This window comes from Symphalangus syndactylus, chromosome 4 (assembly GCF_028878055.3).
Source record: "Symphalangus syndactylus isolate Jambi chromosome 4, NHGRI_mSymSyn1-v2.1_pri, whole genome shotgun sequence".
Taxonomy (NCBI): Eukaryota; Metazoa; Chordata; class Mammalia; order Primates; family Hylobatidae; genus Symphalangus; species Symphalangus syndactylus.
This window is the reverse complement of record NC_072426.2, coordinates 111,522,091-111,538,064: the sequence shown is the minus strand read 5'-3', so window position 1 is coordinate 111,538,064 and position 15,974 is coordinate 111,522,091. Positions and strand designations below refer to the sequence as shown.

Genomic DNA, 15,974 nt, shown 5'->3' with positions numbered 1-15,974 from the left:
GCAGTACTGTTAATGGCATCACAGAAGTGCATCCTCGTTCTTCGACGGAGGTGGCTTTTCTTGCTTGGAGACTGTATTCCCTTTCTTTTCCAGAGGCTGACTTTGCAAGAGAGAATCCGTTTACCACTTAGAACCGTGAACACCACCCCCATCCCCGTTTATCTCCAGACTTGAACTAGTGGTTAAATCCCAACATGTCCCAGAGAAGTCAAATGCATTGTAAAATCTGGGTGAGATTTCTTTCATCGTATGACAACAAAACTTGGGACTATGTGTACTAGTGATTGACCTTGGACAGGTAACGTGTAATTTTTCAAAAGAATAAATGTATCACTCTGAGCTTCTATATTGAAAGAGTTACCCAGAGTGGCTACAGTGGGTCTGATTCTTGGCTCATTTGCTTGGTTATAATCTGGGTTTCAGGGAGGCTTGGGATAGTGAAGTTGAGATCCTAGAAATCTCTTAAATAATGCAGGGAAGGGTAGCAAGTACTCTGCGTTGGAATTATACATAAATCACCTTCATCCTAATTTATTACCCAAGATGTCTAGAAGATAATTTCTTTACCAATATCTTGAGGAACGTATTGGTGAAGGGAGTTTTGAGGAGTTTGTTCTACTGTTCTTCCTAAGCTGAGGATGTTGATGGCAGATGCTTCAGTTGACATGGTTTCCCTGATTGAAATAAGAAGGAAACTATTCTAGGGCAGCAGAGGCCAAGTAGCAGCATTCAAAGGAAGGACGCAAAATTATTGTGGTTATCATAAAAGGCAGCAGGGCAAGCTCATCAGCAGAGTGTTATGTATTACAGAAATCTTTGGTAGTGGTTCACCAGTCACTGGGTCCCTTGACTGAAACAGATGATAGTACATTAGTCCTTCTTGATTTGTGTTATGGAAAACACCCCACACCTGGGAAGTAGAGGTCTGACCTGGGTCATCATTACGGGAAGTTGCTCATTCTCTCCCAATTCTCAGACCTGAGTTAACGCCATAATCAAGAATTCTTTGAAGATGGACTCAGCAATAATATCACTTGTTTGTGCAATAAATCTTCCCAGCCTTCAGCAAAGGATCTTTGGCTATTGCAGATATTGCAGATAAATAGCTTTTAATCTGGTTTGCCTATTCTTTGTTTGGGGGTTTATTCAGAATGGCTAGAAGATGCTGTCCTTTTGGAGAAAAAAATTCCAAAGAGCTACTGCTCTTTTACACCAATCATCTAGCAAACAGCATGAATAGTGATATTACATTCTAAGGGTAATGTGCTTTTAGGGGTCAACATTCACATAAACATTTTCAGGTACCAAATGTTACTGTTTTAACTTTGTGACAAAAATAGACTGCTTGCATTTTAGGTCATGCTGATAAAATACTTCCTAGAATCTGGCTACACAGACATTTCATGCCAGGTATTATTTATATGTGAATAGAATGCAATAGAATGTGAATAGAATGCAAAGGAGCTATAAAATTCCATATAGTAAAAATACATACAGTAAACATGCCCTGGAAAACAGAAATAATCGGAGCTTTGGGATATTGTTAAACACCAACTCGGAGCTATCCTGATTCCCGGAGACTGAGAATAACACTGTCTCTACTGATCAGAATGGCAAATTGTACTTCAGGTTATAAATTGAGTTTTGATCTCAGTTGGCCTCTAGGTAGTCCAGTCTTGTGGTTATTTTTCTGAGGATATGACTGGAATAGGTCTCTTAGGCAACTGGCAGAATCCCCAACTGGGTCTCTGCACCATGGAGTAGGGCTATTGTGATAGAAAATGCCAAGCTTCTGGAATTGCCCTTACCTACTAAAGCACTAAAATCCAAAGCAGTATTGCATTCATAGATGAATTACGGAAATTAAAAATATCTTTAAAAGCCTGAAAGATGTTGGGTTGATGATTCGTGTCTCTATTTTGTCCTGTGCTTAGAAGATGTAGTGATACTGAGCGATCATAAATTGTACCCCTGGATAGTCATTTAACAGATATTTATTCAGTAGCAACCAAGATTCATGCTTTGTGCTAGGTGTCCGGGGTACAATGATGAGCAAATCTTGACATGGTCTTTGCTTTTACAGCACTGATAATTTAATGGTACAAACTGGACAGTCACTGCTCAAGATAATTCTATAAGCTTGTGTTACAGGGGAACCCTCTGTTGTCCTGGGGTGTGTGTGTATCTGTGTGTCTGTGTGTGCAGGGAGTTTTGGAGGAGAAAATGGGAAAGGTAGGAAAAGTCTTACTTCAGCAAGTGATATTTCAGATGAGCTCTAAGGCAGAGGTAGGTGTTAAAGAGCACAGACAAAGGAGTCCGTGCAGTGATTCCATAGCAGGAGAGAAAAGTGTGCTTGAGAAGCGAATGGAGGACAGTACACCTGGAGTGAGGAATGTGAGGTTCAGAGTGACCAAGAGGAGCCTGAAAAGTAGACAGGGACCTGAACTTGCAGGATTTTCTCTGATCTGAATAGCAATGAGAAATCAAGTGTGTGGCTTTAAGCAGGGACGATATAATATCATGATTAGACATGTAAAAGAGTTCTCTGGGTGCAGTATGGGTATGAACAGAGAGTAGCAAGGTATGTTATTGAACTGTTGCAGTGAGAGTTTGTTGTATGGATGTAGAAATAGGAAGATAGAGTTATGAGACACTTAGGAATTAATATTAATAGGACTCATGATTGACTGTTGGTGATGGATTGAATACTGGGTGGGAGACAGTAGAAAATGTAAAACAGTGTTCTTATATTTCCGGTTTGCATAGCAGGATATACATAAATATGTATTATATTCATCGTGTATATACTGAATAAGATTGGGGCCAATGATCTTAGACCTATAATATTTGAGGGGCCTGACACACATTCACATGAAGATGTTGAGTGAGAAATTAGACATGAGGATAAATAGGAACTGGTTCGGTGATGAAATAAATATGGAAGTCGTTGGTCCATAGATGGGAAATGAGGTCCATTATGTGGAGAAAATGCAGAGGGAGGAGAGAAGAGCCTGAGGCTGTGCACGGACAGACATCAGCACATGGGGTAAAAGTACCCTTTGAGAAACAAAAATAAAATCCTATGCCCCTAAACCAACTGAATAGACCCCTTCTTGGCCAAGGGGACCTCAGAGAAACCTTAAAAATGGAGTTCACAGCCATGACACGATGGGAGGTCAGATGTGCCTCGCATACCCCCTCCCTTGCTAACCGCCACTAGGCTCTCTTCCCTAGGTGTTTAACAGAAACCAGCCCTTTTGAAAGATTCCTTCTGCCACCGATAAGAACCAACTGCCTGATGCTGCCCCTCCCTTTCAGTTTTTTTTTTAATTTATTTTTTATTTTCATTTTTTGAGATGGAGTTTCACTCTTGTTGACCAGGCTGGAGAGCAATGGCACTATCTCGGCACACTGCAACCTCCACCTCCCAGGTTCAAGTGATTCTTCTGCCTCAGCCTCCCGAGTAGCTGGTATTACAGGTGCCTGCTACCACACCTGGCTAATTTTTTATTTTTAGTACAGACGGGGTTTTGCCATGTTGGTCAGGCTGGTCTCGAACTCCTGACCTCAGGTGATCCACCTGCCTCGGCCTCCCAAAGTGCTGGGATTACAGGTGTAAGCCACTGCACCTGGCCCTTTTCACAGTTTTGACACAGCAACTGACCAGCATTCCTTCCTGATAAGAGACCATTGACCATGAAGTGCTCCTGGGGCCTGTCTTTGGAGGCTGCCACATAGAGGTTCTTTGTGTCCTCTGGTTCACCTTTTGATGAATAAGGTCTAATTGTAATACATTTAAATGTTAAGTCTTCATCCCAGAGTGAACATGGGATGCATGTTACACATGCTGTGCATCCCCTCTGTGAATATTTATATCTCCTTCTATGACCTGCTGAATATGTATACTTAGCCACCCTGTTAGCCATAAATCCATCTTATTTTTCCTATCCTACTCTCTACATGCCTGTTTCCAGCTTCTGGCCAGAGGCTGCACTTCTCAGACTGTCAGAATGGTCGCCGGCAGGCTCCAACCCTTCATGAGAAGAACCTTTAAGCTCTCCTTTCAGATTTATGAAGTTAATCACTCTTCAGCTGACACCCTAAAGTGCAGTCAGTAAAGTGTGATGCACTCAGCAAGGACTTACTAAAGGTTTATGGGACTAAAAACAAAACTGATAAGAGGAAAGAGCACCCTTCAGGCTCTCTGACTTCTTGCCAGCTTAGTCTTGGGTTTGTTTTTACTCTTTAGCTCCACTGCAACGTTTGGCTGGATTTCTCTGGTTCTGATAATCTTGGGTATTAGGTATTTGATGAGGTAATTCAAATAGTGTGTAAAGTGTTTCTTATTGATAAAATGAATTTTGGATACTCTCTACTTCACGCTCACACTAATTTTTCTTTGTGTGCTTTTTAATACTTAGCAAACTCTATTTTATCTTAAATTCTTCATCTACGAATCTACCCACCACTCAAGCCTGGGAAAGCTGGCAGAGGATGCACGTGTTTTACTCACCTGAGTGTTCACAATGCTCGTGAGGGGCCTTCCTGATGGTAAGTGCTGCTCTTTCTTATTAACGTTCTTTTTTCCTTTAAAATTTGTTTCAATCCATGAGGTAAAAAATAATGACGATATAGATAGACGAATAGTTCATGTCGTTTTTCCCTGCAGTCAAATAGACAAAAATTTCAACACAAACTTTTATTCCTGGTATTTGGCTTAAAAGTAAACGTCAGGTACGTCAAGAAGCTAATGGTGTTCTTCGCATATCTCAACAGTCACTGATTTTTCTACTTAATATAAAAATGCATTTCCAAAATCTTACCACTGGGGGGCAGCATCGTGCAAAGCTAGCCTTTAGTTTTTCCTTCCTGTGTCCAGTATAGAGTGCTCCTAACATCTATCACAGACTCGTGCTGTGCCATTAATGGAAGAAGAGCCTCTATCTGTCTGTCTGTCTATCGGTCTATTTTCCCTTTGCCAAATTCTTTCCTCTTCCTTTTTTTCCCAGAGTTCTTTGTGAGTTAAAACTTCTGTTTTTGAAACTTCCAGGAGCTTAATTAATAAACATGAAAACCAAGTTGAAGCTGGCACAAAGCCCTTTTTTGCTCAACCACTTGGGCATGCTAGGGTAATTGTAGTTATTTACATTTGGCATCCAACTGGCTCGAAGACCAACACTGCTTTTTTTTTTTCCCCTATGAGTACCGAAGCTATTAAATTAAACAGGTTAATGTGGCTACAGCATTTCGCCCCCTACTATCTCCACAGCTATAGTAAATCTGCCACCTGTTTATTTCCATAAAAATTCAATTACAGCACCACCAGTTATTCTTCTTATGTGAGCAATTAACTTTAGGCAGTTTCAGGCCACAGAGAAAGGCCAGGCTGGCCTGCTCCTTTCTGCTTCGCTCCCTTTAGCCGCAGGTCGTTCTTTCGCTAAGTGGCTGTGCTCCTTCACACCAGTGAAAAAATGAAAAAGGAAAGAATAGACTAGACTGCTGGGCACAGTCACGCCAATGAAAAAGCAAAAAGCGAAAAACCGCAAACAATCTTCTGCCTCCCTATGCCCAAGCCTTGGAGGCCTGGGGAAGTTAGCAGCAAGCCGGCAGCCAGGGCCACAGGGGCACACCTGTGTTTAATAGCACACCAAAATGAAGAAGAAATTACTTGCAATGTGTTCATTTTCTTTCTTCTTTATATTTGTAAAAAAATGTGATAAAGGAAAGGCTGGTAAAATGCCACAGCGTTCTGGCTAAAGCAACAACACAATTGTGAAGAGAGAAAACCGCATTCATCCACATGTCCCAGCAGGAGCTATCACCAAAGGCATTGTGAAGCAGTTGAGCAGTTACATCTGCTCTCCTTTAACAGGAATGAGTCTTTAGTACCCGGTTGCAAATGTTGACTTTTACCTTTTCTTTAAATGTCTGCTACTCTTTGTCATATTTCTTCCCCTTCTCTCCAAATTCTACCAATAAAAGTAAAAATTACTGAATCTTACATCTAGTGATTTTCTGCGTGACCTAATTGTTAAACAGGGATTGAGGTACTCGCTTTCCATCGATCCCTGTAATGCCATTGACACTGATTTATATTTCTAGTAAATGTATAAACATGGTTTTAAGAGTAGGTTAGACTCTGAAATAATCTCTAAGTAAATCTTACCCCAGGTTCAGGTTAAAACAAATACTTCTTCATAAGTAGGTTGGTACCAATTCCTACTGAGAGGTGACAGCTTGTTGGCAGTCCTCGCTGGCTCTCGGCACCTCCTCGGCCTTGGGGCCCACTCTGGCCGTGCTTAAGGAGCCCTTCAGCCCACTGCTGCACTGTGGAAGCCCCTTTCTGGGCTGGCCAAGGCCAGAGCCGGCTCCCTCAGCTTGCGGGAAGGTGTGGAGGGAGAAGCGTGGGCGGGAACCGAGGCAGCGCGGGGCGCTTGTGGGCCAGCACGAGTTCCGGGTGGGCGTGGCCTTGGCGCAGGGGAATCGGGGCTGCGCGCGGCACTTGTGGGCCAGCATGAGTTCCGGGTGGGCGTGGGCTCGGCGGGTCCCTCACTCCGAGCGGCCGGCAAGCCCCGGGCAGTGAGGAGCTTAGCAACTGGACCAGCAGCTGCTGTGCTCGATTTCTCGCAGGGCCTTAGCTGCCTCCCTACAGGGGCAGGGCTTGGGACCTGCAGCCCCCCGTGCCTGAATCTCCCCCTCCTCCCCCGCCCCGCCCCCCCGCCGTGGGCTCCTCCGCAGCCTGAGCCTCCCCAACGAGCGCCGTCCCCTGCTCCCGGCGCCTGATCTCATCGACCACCCAAGGGCTGAAGAGTGCGGGAAAATGGTGCAGGACGGGCAGGCAGCTCCACCTGCGGCCTGTGCGATATCCACTGAGTGAAGCCAGCTGGGCTCCTGAATTTGGTGGGGACTTGGAGAACCTTTATGTCTAGCTAAGGGATTGTGAATGCACCAACTGGCACTCTGTATTTAGCTCAAGGTTTGTAAATGCACCAATCAGCACTCTGTGTCTAGCTCAGGGTTTGTAAATACACCAATCCACACTCTGTATCTAGCTAATCTAGTGGGGAAGTGGAGAACTTTTGTGTCTAGCTCAGGGATTGTAAATGTGCCAGTCAGCACCCTGTCAAAAAGGACCAACAGCTCTCTGTAAAACAGACCGATTGGCTCTCTGTAAAATGCACCAATCAGCAGGATGAATAAAAGCAGGCTGCCCCAGCCAGCAGTGGCAACCCGACAGGGTACCCTTCCACACTGTGGAAACTTTGTTCTTTTGCTCTTTGCAATAAATCTTGCTACTGCTCACTCTTTGGGTCCACACTGCCTTTATGAGCTGTAATACTCACCGCGAAGGTCTGCAGCTTCACTCCTGAAGCCAGCCAGCCCACGAACCCACAGGGAGGAGCGAACAACTCCAGAGCGCCGCCTTAAGAGCTGTAACACTCACTGCAAAGGTCTGTAGCTTCACTCCTGAAGCCAGCCAGCCCACGAACCCACAGGGAGGAACGAACAACTCCAGAGCGCCGCCTTAAGAGCTGTAACACTCACTGCAAAGGTCTGTAGCTTCACTCCTGAAGCCAGCCAGTCCACGAACCCACAGGGAGGAACGAACAACTCCAGAGCGCCGCCTTAAGAGCTGTAACACTCACTGCAAAGGTCTGTAGCTTCACTCCTGAAGCCAGCCAGTCCACGAACCCACAGGGAGGAACGAACAACTCCAGAGCGCCGCCTTAAGAGCTGTAACACTCACTGCAAAGGTCTGTAGCTTCACTCCTGAGCCAGCGAGACCATGAACCCACCAGAAGGAAGAAACTCCAAGCACATCCGAACATCAGAAGGAACAAACTCAGGACACGCGCCTTTAAGAACTGTTAACACTCACCGTGAGGGTCCATAGCTTCATTCTTGAAGTCAGTGAGACCAAGAGCCCACCAATTCTGGACACACTATCGAAGTGTAGTTATTATCAATAAATTCAGAGAATAAGAAAAACATCAAAAGAGAAATAATTAGGGTATAAATAGATGATACAACCCAAGGGCACCTTGAACCCCTAGCTAGGATAGGTGTATGGAGGGCTCAGATTACGCATCCAAATTGTCACGTGTCTGAGTTGATTCCTGAGCAACATTTGCTCAAGCAGTGTTGCTGCGCAGGCATGGATGTCAGATGTCGGCTAGTCCTAAAATACTCCCGGGGGATTAAGTGAGTGTATATAAATATCTCCCTCCTTTGTTCCTGCGTCTGAAGGTGCCCTACACCCGACAGCATTAGTGCACTGCTAGGATAAAAGTATGTAATAAAATGGACTTTGAAGGCACATGTCACAGGAAAAAATACAGTCTAATTAAATTTAATCTTCTTTAAAATGGTTACTCAAAAGAGAGACTCTGTTAGAAGTTCAAAAGGCCTATATAAATCCTCCCGAGGCAAGTCCATACCTAGAGCTCACATATGGCAGTTGGAAGAGGAAAGGAAAATTTAGAAAGTTTGTTTCATCTTGGTAGGGCTGATGGGACTTTAATGAAGAGAGACCAGTATCACATGGCCCTGAGATCACATTCTCTGCTGTCAAATGGGTTCAAGTTCACAGTCTTGAAAATTGTCCTTTTGCTATATTCAAATGTTCTCATGAGCTCTTTTCAGTTCAAAGTAGATGTTAAAATGAGTTTTAAGTGTTTATTCTTTATCCTAGATTTTGGGCAGATGCCTAATTTCCATAGCTTCCTTACCTCCTGAAGAGTTTCAGGCTTTTTGCTTCTGCCAAAATGAAGCAAACCTACAGCTTGGTACTTTGAAGTTTGAGTTAAAGCAAAACTAAATGGACCATGTTTATCTGATCAATTAAGGCATTGCCTACATCCTCAGTACTGATGTTTCTCATTTAAGCAGCGTTCTATACAATTAACAACAGAAATAGAGTTTGGGGAAAGGGGGGTCATTATACAAAGAAATGCAGGAAGAGCCTGGAAGAATTTGACTAGGCTCCAATACAAACTGCATAAACTGGTCTCCAGTGTAAACTGAAGAATGTTTTTGTAGAAGTGGGACTGTAGAAAAATATTTTTTAAAGTTCCAAAAAAAGAAGTTTGATTTAAAACTCCTATTAGGTAAAGTGATCTACTAGATTTAATAGTCTTTAACATGATTGATGTTTTTAATTAAAAATACCTCATCTGTCTCTCAGGGATTAGCATGTGTACAATTCAGTTTAACTACAGTTCAACAGGGAGAATTCTATAAACAGTACCATGCTAAGCAGAGTATTCAATTTAAAAAAAATAAAATGAGCATAAATTAAAATTCTTCTAAGAGTTTACAATTTTTTTTTCTTGAGACCAAACCGAACAACACCAATTAATTAGTATGAGAATGAATGATAGGTAATTGAACCCTCTGGCTGTTCCCAGTCAACGTTCTGTTCTACTATTCCCAGTAATAGCTGGAGATACACTTGTTGGCTTCCATTCCAGCTAGCTCAGGACCTGTGTACACAGCCCTTTCTATAGAAAGACAGGAAACCCTCTTTCCTCAGAATTCCTACTAGATTCCTTAGTCCTTGTTTTGAGCGAATCACGTCGTCCAACTGGCACCAACAGATTTAACTTGAAACTTCGTAAAGAAAATGATGTGCTTTTTGATATCTGGCAGATTCTATGGAGATTGCCTTCCAAATTCAAAGATTTGTCTCCGAAATTGTGCCTTGGCAAGAAAACTAATGTACAATCTTCACACACAGGGTGTGTTTCACTTCAATTTTAATACTATAGAGGTAAAAAAAACAGCTTTCTCCAAGTTCCAAGTTTTATGTCCATGGTCTCTTCAACTATAAATGGGAAAAAATAGCAAAGATAAAGCTATTAATCTGTCTGACCCATACTCCCCTAAAAAGTTGCTTTTACTTTCTAATATGGTTTTCTATATTTATTTTATGATTTACTTCTATAATTATTTTTATGATTTTTCTGATTTATTTTATGCATCTGTTTCTTCCACAAAGACATATGATGTCTGTCCAGTTATTTAAATTGTGATAACTTTTAAACTTGATTTATTAAATATATGGTGGAGATAACTGTAGAGACTTTTGTGGAAGCCTGTACAAGAAAAAAGTTTTCCTGGGGAAAACTGTTTTAACATGGTACATGTCTTGATAAAGATCTGTGTTGATTTAATGGAAAACTTAATTCCTAATGTATTTATAAGTAAAATTTTGTATCATTAAATGGCAGCCGATGGGGAAAACTTGGGGAAATAAATCACTTTTCCTTAGAAAAACATTCATTTACATTTTAACCCCTGAGACAATGTTACTGATGATATTATAGTTAGATCATTATTTACCATTTCAGATTTACACTAAATATCTCCATTTATCTAACGTGGATGAAGGTGTTCTTGGGCCTACGTACATCTTTAAGTAGACTAATGAGATGACAATTTTGAAAAGGGTAAGAAAGTGTAAGGAATATTTTTATTCTATTATGTTCAAGTTGTTTTTGGTTTCTTTTTTTTAAGAATGTTTCAAAACTGCTTTGGCTGTATTGAAGGTGGAAATGAGGATTTTTCTCTTAACAACAGGTAATTGGTACAATGTGATCTATTTCATGTTTGGAATGATATGGGTCTTGTACTTAAAGTTCCTGGGTTGAAAAGAGCTGTGTGGAAAGGAGAAAATAAAAAGGTACAAAATCAGTGAAGCTAGAGAGATAGAATCATGAAAGGGGCTACTCAGGATATCACCCTGTTTAACCTTTTGTGCATTGCTTATTGCTTCTACATAGTTAAACTACGATACGCTTAGGCAATATGTATTGGGTTTGAACTTTCAAACCACAATGAGGCTATTTTTAACCTGACAGTTAATTTTTCATCTCAATAATGACAGAAAAATTATCAAAATTTTGCAGATATTAAGCCTATCAATGGTTGGAACATTTCAACTGCTTCATGTAGAGCAGTGGATTTAAAAATTTGTAATTAAATAACCGAAGGACTTGGACCTTTAGTTGTCTGTTTACTGGAGATATAAACCCCTCATCAGCCTCTTTTCTCTCCTCAGAAAGAGTATATTTTGTCCCAGGTTTATACAAATATCTCTGAATCTGAACTCAAATTTTCAAGCATTTCATCTAAATGTTGTGCATTTTCTCTTTGACAAACTATAAGTATGGGCATCTCCAGCTATGCTGCATGTTAATTGTATTAGTTTTAGGCTACCAAACCTGCTCCAATATCGACTCGCATCACTCTATTTATCAACTTAAGACAAGAACACTTTATGACCCTCTTTGGCTTAGAGTGGACTCTGTGGGTCAGAATGTTTTGTTGGTTATTTCCCAAGAACGCAATATGAACTCCGGGTTACACATTAACAAGAACCACTAAAAAAGTTAGGTCAGTGGAAATTCTCTCAGGACAAATTGAATAACGTTTTTGAGATTTTTGACTTCACTTTGTTTTAAATTATATTTAAGACGTCGATCTTCTGGCCTCATTTTTTGGTTAGTTTTTTGTGTGTGTGTTTTTTGAGACAGAGTCTCACTCTGTCACCAGGCTGGAGTGCAGTGGCGTGATCTCGGGTCACTGCAACCTCCACCCCTGGGGTTCAAGCGATTCTCCTGCTTCAGCCTCCTGAGTAGCTGAGGCTACAGGCATGTGTCACTATGCCCAGCTAATTTGTGTATTTTTAGTAGAGACGGGGTGTCACCATGTTGGCCAGGATGGTCTTGATCTCTTGACCTCAGCCTCAGCCTCCCAAAGTGCTGGGATTACAGGCGTGAGCCACCACATTTAGTCTTCCTCACATTTTTGAGAGAAGACTGACAAACCACCCCTTGTATAAAATTTGGTGTAACTGGCTACATTTCCACAATTTTCTTTTTTCTGTTATTGTGTGTTTTTTGGCATTGGTCAACCTCGAGGCAAGATTCAGTGTTACTTTCACTCCCAACTACTACTATCCTTTTCTTTTCACTCTGTAAGTCACTAGTGAGAGGTATAGATTTAACTAAAATGGAGGCTTTATTAAGTTCCCAAATTTTATTCATAAAATTGTGCTTAGACCTTTTTCTCCAAATTATTTTCTCTATTTCTCAAAATATCCCTCATCCTTTTGAGAAGGCAGCTTTTGTGTGAGAAGAAAAAATAATTGTTTTTCCAACTGCAAATAAATTTTATGTATCATATTATGCTAATTTGTAGTTTCACTTGACTTGAATGGAGAATTCCTAATGCTCTTTAGCTACTGTCAGCAGTAATGCCTTAAGGTGAGTCAATCAAGAATTAACATTATTGTATTTGATACTGTTCTCTAAAATAGGTCAATTCATTTGGTTACTTTGGCACACATTATGTAGATAATTAATCCTAGCAGATACTCCGGTAAGCCTCTTGTTTTATATAATTTCATGAATGAGAATTTTCCATGGTTATTTTTAGCAATAGTAAATCTTTCTTGAAAATTTTCAGGCTAAACAAACTAGAACAAAGCTTCTCAAACTATCTGTGATGAAGGACTGTGTCTTCTTATTATTATTTGCTTAAGTTTCACACAGTCACAGACCAACACTTTTGTAAAATGCATTTATCATGTGCTTGGATGGCATGACAATATAAAATTGTCATATAAATTTCTTGGTGCTTATTCTCAATTTCTGTACCTAGCTCGCTGTGGATTGGTAGCAGTTTGCAGACCACCACCAGTCCACGGGCCACATTTTGAATGGCTTTGATGGAGGTTATTTTCTCTGGTAGAACTTCGGAGAATTGATTAACAGATTGTTCTTATATTATAGCAAAGTTAAAATTTATTTAAGAAAGATTCATTTCTCACTGAAGGAAATCTTTTGTTGAAGTGAAATATTTATTCAGGATGGAATTTTAGTTAGGCTTGTGGGTTTTTACAAAAGGATGGCCACATCATCATTTAGTAATTTAATCTGCCATTTCTTATCCCATAGATAATCCAGTGCCTTGCTAGAGAATATAAACTTGGAATCCTACTTCTGTCAAAAGTTTACATGGAAGGCATTATTATATCTTTTGGATGTCTTCTAGGTATTCCAGGTTTTGCTTTAGATTTGATTTGCTCATTTGTTTCTGGCTTGGACTGAATCAGATTATCAAATATCTGATTATGTAAATCATAGTGCCTTGGCTTCTGACAGAATCATTTAATTGAGAAAATTATAAATTATTCCCATGTATTTAGAGATGCTGTAAAAATATTAATATCAAGCCCAAATACTACATTTCCTTCAGGAAAACTAGGCCCTGGTTACTTAGATGTGAGCAAACTAGGCATTTTACTTGCTTTCAAAGAACATAGAGTCTAGTGGGGGAGACAGGTATATAGTCACGTAATGAAAAAAAGTAAATGTATAATTATGTTAAGTGCTCATCTTAGTCCATTTGGGCTCTTATTGAGACAGCCAAGTAAAAGGAGCTCCTCAGAGAATCTCCAGCTGGTCTGAGCATGAGGAGGAGGGTGGGGCCTCGGGAAGTTCATGCCATTTGCAGCAGGGAAGGAGCCTAGCCCCTCCTGTTCCTGGGCGGTTACAGGGGATTCAATCTGTGAGATGAGGGCCTGTAACAGAAACCCCTGTCTCACTTTGCTGTGTTGTTTTTCCTTTTTCCTTTTTGCCCAGTAAATCCCCCTCCTCACCCTTCAAAGTGTCCGTGAGCCTAATCTTTCCTGGTCATGTGATAGGAGCCCGGATTTTCTTACAGCATTATGACAAAGATATCATATATTGAGTGGTTTATAAGCAACAGATATTTATTCCTTATAGTTCTGGGAAGTCTAAGATCAAAAGTCCAGTGTGGTTGGGTTCTGGTAAGGGCACTCTTCTGCCTCATATGTGGAAGAGGAAAACAAGTTCTCTGGGGTCTCTTTTGTAAAAGCACTAATCCCATTCATGAGACATCTGCCCTTGTGACCTAATCACCTCCTGGAGGTCCCACATTTTAATACTATCACATTAGGTTTCAATATATGAATTTTGAAGGGACACAAACATTCAGAATATAGCAGTACTTATATATACTTATATCAATTATATATTAATATCAAAATTATATGTAAATAATATAGAAACATTATTATAGAAGTATATTTAATTGTTGGAATTATTCAGCCCAAAGGGATGATTCTATCTTCCATTTTCTGTTTTATGTTACCAGGTAATGATAGCATCTCACAGTTCAGTTTAAGGAAGCAATACAGAGACATGCAGATCATCCCTAAGACATGAGTACCCCATGTGAGGGTGTTGTGAGGGCCTAAGAAGAAAGACAATCATTTGGGACAACGTTCTGAGAAGGGAGATGGTTGCTGCCCTCGTGGATTTAACAGACTTGGTTATGTGGCTAGTTTTTTTTTTTCTTCCATACCTGAACTGTGGTGTTACTCAAGAGAATCGTCTGAAGCTTGTGTTGGATAGGACAGGCAATAACTTCAAACTGAATAATGAGGCCCAAGATGGACAGTCCCTCGTTGAGGGTGAGAGCCAGCACCCTTGTAGACTGTGACTACAAGGCCAGCTCCTAGAGCTAGAGTTCCATATGGACAAGGACAAGCTCTAGCTAGATCAGAACAATTTCATCACAAAGCAAGTTTTATTTTCAATCATCGCTGCAGACCACAAAGGTCAGGCTAAATATCAACAGATCTCTATTGTGGGAAAATCTGGACTTTTGGCTTATTATCAGTACTCAACCTTGATAGGCAGCACCAGATTAACTGCTAAAGATTCTCTGCATCTTTATCTCATTAGCCTTTTACATTTTATCCTGTTTCTTAGCCTCAGCTGGAGGACTGATACAGTCAGGTCCCGCTGGGGCAACAACGTAAAAGGTGGGAAGGAAAATGTTCATGTTGACACCAGGGTAGTGAAAGCTATCCAAGCTATGGGGAATTTAATGCCGAGGAAACGCAAGATCAGGGTGGAGCATCCGGCTGGGGTAGCTGCCTTTCACTGGACCCCTACCAGCCCAGTTTGGGACATGCAAGGGGAACAGCACATAGATAAAGGCTTTCTCAAGGTTTATGAAAGAACAAATGGCAGCACAGCTAACCTCTAGTGCAAATAAAAATCATACATTTAAGGAAATTTTAATTCCTGCCTGGTTAAAACCAAAATATATGCTATAATGGTTGATGACAAAAATTTTGAGAGTAAAAGTAGGTTTGTAAATATTCTCCAGTCAATGACCACAAAACTGTTAGAGAATTTCCCATAAAAAGCAAAGGCCTTCTTTCAGATTTAATTCCTATGGATTCTGAAATTTATCCTTATAGATTTGTGTTCTTATCACTTTTACCAAGAAGAGCAGACACTGTCCTTCCACGTTCAGCTGTAAGCCACAATGATTCTGGTTTTCCCTCCTAAAATACAACCTTTTAACTAGAAGCAATGATTGCAAGACTTACAAAACAGATGTGCTAGAAAATTGTATTTGGTCACAAATTTATAGAGTATATTTGTCACTGGTAACTGAATTTTCTCAGTAACTTTGTGATAACTAACTCATGGGCTCTGACCTCATAGTTTTGTCTTTTTTACCCCACCAATATAAAAAGTGTAAATTTTCTTGCTAGTCAGAAAAATACTCAGACCTTAGCTTTGTTTTTCTTGTTTTCTACTGACCATGTAAGAAAATAAATATGATGGTCTGTGGCAGAGATTGTGACTGTCTAACAACATGCAATCTTCTTTTCTCTTTAGTAATAGAATTTAAACTTTATTTAATGAAGCAATTTGCCTAGCTAGGTAGGAATTATTTGTGTTTTCAAAACATTATTAAGGATCAGGGAATGTTGTATACTAATATGTCTCTTGACATACAAGAAACTTGCACTGGATTCATTCAACTTTGGAAGTGTTTAAAGAGTTAACATTTATTTTAGTGGATTGTGTATATTTATAGGCCTCATAATGACAGATAAAAGGCACTGATTTGCCCTGAGTTCTGAA

General features: G+C 40.5%; 1 long non-coding RNA gene across 3 annotated transcripts in view; it reads left to right on the top strand.

Moving 5' to 3' along the window:
* The window catches only part of LOC129480323 (uncharacterized), a 52,973-nt gene extending 38,020 nt beyond the window's left edge, over positions 1-14,953 (top strand). For 2 of the 3 annotated variants that reach the window (XR_010120547.1, XR_010120545.1), the window contains 3 exons: positions 4,422-4,551; positions 10,516-10,578; positions 14,182-14,953. This is a non-coding gene — a long non-coding RNA (uncharacterized lncRNA). Of the gene's footprint in view, positions 1-4,421; positions 4,552-10,349; positions 10,449-10,515; positions 10,579-14,181 lie in introns of all 3 variants that reach the window. The other variant, XR_010120546.1, reaches the window with a different exon arrangement.
* Positions 14,954-15,974: the final 1,021 nt, after the last annotated feature.